Source organism: Siphateles boraxobius, unplaced genomic scaffold (genome assembly GCF_051911475.1).
Source record: "Siphateles boraxobius isolate OS27281-9 unplaced genomic scaffold, OSU_SipBor_1 25, whole genome shotgun sequence".
Lineage (NCBI taxonomy): Eukaryota > Metazoa > Chordata > Actinopteri > Cypriniformes > Leuciscidae > Siphateles > Siphateles boraxobius.
The window spans coordinates 37,359,943-37,366,930 of record NW_027508866.1 but is presented as its reverse complement, the minus strand read 5'-3'; positions in this window follow the sequence as shown (position 1 = coordinate 37,366,930).

The window sequence follows — 6,988 nt, the reverse complement described above, 5'->3', positions numbered from 1 at the left end:
CGCAAGATTTAATGGCAGACACTGGTGTAAGTGCTCAATTAATGAATTTTGAATATGGTGAAAGTTTGACTCATAATGATGACATCTTGTGACTGGAATATCATATCAGCATGACATAATTAACATTCATGATGTAAGCCTTTTTAATCCTTATAAAGCTATAATATTTCTGAAGCCTCTAAATGAGCAACATGATCTGATAAACCTGTCGCACTCGATCTCCTATCTCCTGTTTCTTCCTCTTTATTCGCACCATATCAGACTATATGAGCCATAAAAGCCTGATTAATCAAATGATAGGCTGCTCAACAACAAAAAAACATATGCTTTTTATATTTTGTCTCAATGTTCACTAAATTGATTTTTTTTGCCAATTATTGTCAAGGTTTAGTTAGTGATAAGGTCTTGATGAATTTATACAGTTGCTCAGGTCTGTGATTAGTCACTCGTCACAAAGACAGCTGCACCGTGTTATTTTATCTTTGTCTTTATTAAGTCATATCAGTTCTCCGTCTCACTCATCTTCTCGGATGGTGTGTCGTCTGTCTGCATTAGATGGAGTGAGTGACACTGTAAGCTGACGGATCATCATGAGGTCATCGGGAGCGGACTCGGCTTGTTAAGGCTCTGAGAGGCTTTTGGCTCGCGCGCCGCGGGGGAACCGATATATTTCTATATTTCCCCATCGACCGTCATTCTGTCTTGCTAATGGACGAGCCGCGCGTGACAGATTTCACTTGAGTGGACGAGACTCCGAGTCAGAGTTCATTGGGACAGATGATTTTCTTGCAGGGACAAATCTGGCAACAACTGTAAGGTTACGGTGTCACAGACTCAGTGTGGCTAATGATCTTGAATCTGCCGAGCTGAATGAGACGACAACCATCTCACTGTGACTTGATTACTTTAAAAGATCGCTATCTCGATTCAAACACAAACACAATCTAGTTCCTAAATAAAACTGATTCTCAAGTTTCTATTAAACCTTCTATTAAACAAGCTCGATCACAGCGAACATTCAGATCCGAGAGCAGTTGTCATGTAGAGGTAACTTTTCAGCCACACAGTAGGCCTATCATTAGGCTATTTCTGTCTTACAATAACTCAGATTATCACAGACGTACTGGGATAAAAGTTTATAGTTCAGATATAAACACTGATGTCTATGGTAGCGATCAAATAAAGTAAATCACCTTTTGAAAGTAACTTCAAATAAATATTGTATCAATTACATCGTGACACCAGTAGGTGGCGACAAGAGACTGTTAAAAAATGTATTTGTTAGTGAATCATTCATTAAAGAGATTCATTCAAAAATGCTGATTCATTCAGTAATGAAAAAAGCAGTCTTTACAAGTGAGTCATTGAATCATTCATTTGAACTCTTTTTAAAAAAAATACTTAATTCAAATTAATTTCATATTTTTGTATAGATTGTAGGAGCCATTTGTTGTATGGTAAAGTTTTTTGTCCACTGGTTGGTGCTGTGGCTGTGTATAATTAGGCAACCTGAGCAACAAGTTTGTGTGTGCACACAATCGCGTAATTCCAATGCATTGGTTGCCAAAGAAAGACCAATGAACATAACATTGTGTGTCGGAATTGTATGTTTGTTTACAATTGTTTGCAAAATGGAAAATGAAAAGTGTATGAATACTAAAGGGTTTAATGAGTCAAATCAAAACCTGCCTAATGTTGAAAATGAGTCTGAAAGAGGGAAAAGACCTGTTAAATTAACAGCTAAGGCTTTAATGGAAAAACTTGATACTTTGCGAACGTTAAGGAAGGCTACGTTAAACAAGGCTCAGACACTAATAGAGTCAATTATCAGGTTAATCTATGACGACCAAGAATATGAATTTGAGGTACATTTGGCTTTTGAAGATTTTAAGAGGTTATGTTCAGAGGCTAAAGAAGCACATGAGTCACTGTCGGTTATTTTACCCATTGATGAAGCTGAAAAACATGAAATCTGGTTTAAAGCAAATATGATACCGAATAATGAGTTCATTGAACGCGAATAAATGGTTATCGGACACAGCAAACGGTCAGAAAAGCTCTGAAGTTGGAGAAGCATGTAGTGACGTTGGTCCTGGAGACAGCGTCTCAAACGTGTCTCATGCTACCTCCAAACGCATTAGTAAACAGCTCACACAGCAGTAGGAGTTCATCTACGTCGTCTGCATGTACTCAAGCGGAGGCAGAAAAGGCCGCACTTATGGCACATGCTGCTGCATTGAAATCCAAACATGCCATTGAAACTCAGGAGGAGGATTTGAGATAGAAAAAGGAACAATTAAAGTTGGATGCTCAAATAGCAGCTTCAACCGCAAAGATCGCTGTGTTGCAAAAGTCTTGATAATCAAAGCAAATGTTCGCACAATTCAAGTTCAAAATCAAGTGCGATTAATGCAACGGATAACCTCAGGTTTGATTCTTCTTGGTCAGAGTGTTTGAATCCTAATGCAAATGAATATGTGCCAACGAATTCAATGCCAATGAATACAGCTGGAGCAGCTGATGTCTCTGCATCACAAGTCATAACAGAGAATCAGTGGAAAGGATGGAGAAATCAACAAATATTCCACACATCTCAACAATCTCATTTCCCTTATTCTGCTCAAGTACAAGACAATATGGGAGTCGATCAAATGCCATATGTTCTTCCTCCTCATGGTGATCCCCTGCTTGAAGTCTTAAAAAGACAAGAGGAATTAACATCTCATCTTATTCAACAGCAAGGAAATCCTCATATCTTACCAAAAAAAGTGAACCCAGTCTTTGATTTATCATTTATCACTGCGTTTCAACAGGGCATTGAAGAGAAAACTAGTAATGAAAAGGATTGTTTTTATTTTCTCGAGCAGTTTACTAGGGGACAGACGAAAGACCTGGTCCGCAGTTGCCAACATACAGTATTGCCCTAGATAGAGACTATGCATTGGCCAAACGATTACTAAAAGAACATTTTGGTAATAAATTCAAGGTATCTACTGCCTATCTGGAGAAAGCCTTGGGCTGGCTCACTGTAAAGGCTGAGGATGTGCAGGGATTACAGGCTTATGCTTTGCTTTTGCATACATGTTGCAATACCATTGATGAACTTAACATGCCTAGCAACATGAAGACTGTTGTAACAAAGTTACCTTACAAGCTGAGAGAGCAATGGAGGGCTCAGGCCTGTGAGATTATGGAGTCAAGGCAGAGCAAAGTTCTCACACATTTGTTGTGTTTGGAGATATCCAGGACAAATAGGGCACAGGTAAATTCAAAATCCAAGGGCGCAAGCCACTTAGGGGGAATAGAGGGAACTATTAGAACTATTAGAGGGAATAGTTTTGCCACTAATGTTGCGGTTTCAGTTCCATCTAGGAAGACTGACATTGTGTCATCACAGCAAGGATACTGCTCTGTATCTAAGTCTACTGGAAACTGTTTGTTCTGTGCAAATCAACATCCATTGGAAAGATGTTTTGCTTTGAAGAAGAGGACTCAACGAGACAAGATTGAATTCCTGAAAGCCAAGGGAATTTGTTTTGGTTGTCTAAAGACAGGACATTTGAGGAAGGAAAGTGACAATTGTTTGATTTGTGATGTTTGTGGAGAAGCACATCCAACTATCCGGCACATATATCGCAACAAGGTAACTGTGAAAGAGTTCGAGGAAAGGCGTAAACTAGTGTCTGCTCAATCCTGTGGTTATACGGGGGCCGGTGTTTAATGCCAATCATACCGGTTCAAGTGAAAGCTATTAAAGGTAACAAACAACGTGATGCAGACCTATGCTTTTCTGGACACGGGAAGCTCAGCCACTTTTTGTTCCGAACATCTAATGAAAGAGCTGAAACTGAGTGGAAAGAGGGTCTTCATTCTTCTTCCATGGGTCAGGAACAATCTGTGTCCTGTAACGTTATTGATGGACTGGAAATCAGAGGAATAAATACCAAACGTTTCTTCCCACTTCCTGCTGTACATACGCAGCAGAAGATGCTGGTTGACTCTGAAACCATCATTACTCAGGAGTTATCCACATGGTCATACTTGGACAAGGTTAAGATACCACACATTCAAGCAGGTGTTGATTTATTGATTGGAACTAATGCAGCTAATGTAATTGAACCATATGAAATGATAAACAGTCATGGTAATGGCCCAGTTGCCATTAAAACCCTATTGGGATGGGTTGTTAATGGGACGTTGGAGGGAAACAGTGACCACAAGAATGAAGTTGGTAGGGGTGTCACGATTCTCCAAATCCTCGATTCGATTACATTTTCGATTCTAAGGTCACGGTTCGATTCGATTCTCGATTTTTACTCTTTTTTTTTTAAGCACAGGTTGCTGTTGCTCCTAAAAAGCTGACATCAGTTAATCGCAATCTCACACATCTCTGTTATTATCAATGAAGCTGACTGCACAATGAATCTTTCATAATATATAGCCTACACTTTGTTATAATTAGAGGATTTGCCAGCTTACAGAATTCAGCACTGAACAAAAAGTCCGTTTTGAGCGGTGAGGAGAGTCTATCTTAAATGCTTCTGATTGGCCATTGCGTTCAAGAAATCAACACATATGTCGGTGATTGGCTAAATCGCTCAACGCTGCAAACATGTTATAAATAGAATCTCTGGCCTGTAAATCATTTCTATTTTGTTTTAGTTGTTCTTGTTGCTTTTCTGCAACAGATAAATACAAATTTATTAGTTTTTATGTTTTATTCATAGATATTTCTAGTTTGCGGGAGTCTGCGAATCGTTTTATTCTCCCGCACACACAGAGTAAGTGCATTACCTCCCGCGCCTGCACTCGGACATCAAATCTAGTCCCGCGCCGCACTCTATTGCGTTGGGAGTGCACGTCTATAGATCAAGAGCCCAGCCCGAGGATAGTGACGGGAAATATCTGCCCGGGTCGGGCCAAGTTCGGGCTCGGGCATAGAATCTAAGTCAGAAGAATCACAGCCTTTCAACACGTGTGTATTTTTCCCCTCGCCGTGATGAGTCGATCATGAACGATCCGTTCATTGCCTCTGTCATGCGACAAATGAACAAAAGACTCGGAAGGTCAAGTAATTATTAATGTTACCTGTAAATTATTTTTGACTGCATTATAATGATTTCCTTATTCAGAATATGATCAAGATTGCGTAGGTGGATGTGTTCGGGGAATTTGCCTGTTAAAAGTATAACATTTAAAGCACCTGAAATGACTAGAAAAAAGATTAGTTAATTTTGATGAACGAAACTGAATAGAGTCAGTAAAACGATCCGAACTTTCCATCACGGGCGCGACATGGGGGCGTGGCAGCATCGACGATTCCATTTTTTATTTCGATTTTTGAGATTGTGAATTAATTTCGAACCTTAGAAGTTGGGCATTCTGCTTTCTGTTAACAGAATTTCTGTTAAATTGGAGGAGCTGCTAAACAATCAGTTCAATCATGATGTCAGCGAAAGGACTGCTGATGAAAGAGAAATTTCAGGGGAAGGTCTTCAGTTTGTGGACATAATGACCCATACAGTCATGCTCCAGGATGGACATTACAGCCTAAAATCACCATTCAAGACTGATAATGTCATGATACCTGACGACTTCTGTGTTGCTAAGCAATGATTAAATGGCCTGAAAACTGGAAAGAAACAAAGGGTTTCATAAGTACTCTCATGTTCTTGCTGATGTTGTACTTAAAGGTTATGCAGAGAAGGTACTATCTCACCAACTAGATCGAGTGGATGGCAAAGTTTGGTACATTCCTCATCACTGGGTGTTTCATCCTAAGAAGGGATCATTGAGAGTTGTTCGACTGTGGAGCAACATATAAAGGAACATCACTTAATACTCAATTGTTGTAAGGCCCTAACCTTACCAATTCTTTGGTAGGTGTGCTGATGATGTTCAGGCAAGAACCAGTATCCTTCATTGCTGACATTGAAGCAATGTTCTATCAAGGTAAAGTGGCTGAAGAAGAGGTAGATTTTCTTTGTTTCTTGTGGTGGCCTGATGGAGAATTGACTAGAGAGCCCATTACATTTAGAATGACTGTTCATCTTTTATGAGCCATCTCTTCTCCGAGCTGTGCTTGTTACACCTTAAAACAGACCGCAAAGGACAATCTGAAGAGTGTCTCTTCTGAAGTGGCCATCTCTTTGGTTAAAAATCTCACTGTTTAACAAAATGGATCAACAACAGTCGCAAAGTGTTGCAGACAGTTTCTGAGGAACACCGAGCTAAGGATATACAGCAGCTAGATCTGGATTGAGACAAATTGCCTGTTGAAAGAGCTTTAGGTCTTCAGTGGAGTGTGGAAGCCGACATACATTCATACATTCGTCGCTAATAGAGTGTCTTACATAAGAGACACAACACAACCTCAACAGTGGAGATACGTTCCCACTTAAGAAAATCCAGCAGATGATGCATCTCGTGGATTGAAAGTGAAATATTTTCTGAGCAATAAGCGATGGATTGATGATCCCAGCTTTCTCTGGAAGCCAACAAGTGATCTGATATTGACTGATGACCCAGAGATTAAAAAGTTAAAAGTAAATGCTGTGGTCTTACAGAATGCCACAAGTCAACTTATTCATTTCTTCTCAGAATGTAAATGTCCGAAGGTTGCAGTTTTCTGGTATTTGAAACTACATATACTTCTGATGTCGTAAACGAAAGGAGCTATCTTTGAAGCAGATTGACAGTGTTGTCATAGATGTAAAATTACAGGAATTGAAAGCATCTCTGGGCAGACAAAGTTTGACTGTGGAGGATCTGTCTACGGCTGAGAATGCATAACTCGTTTCAGTCAACAGGAACAATTCCAAGAGGAAATTGCTGAGCTCAAGGGTAGAAGACGGCTAGTGGGAGGAAGACTTGGTAAGTCAGCTATGCCGATTGAAATAAAACATCCCATCTTGTTATCTAAAGATCAGCATATGTCACATCTCATACTTCGAGACATTCATGAACAGTTGGGTCATAGTGGCAGAAA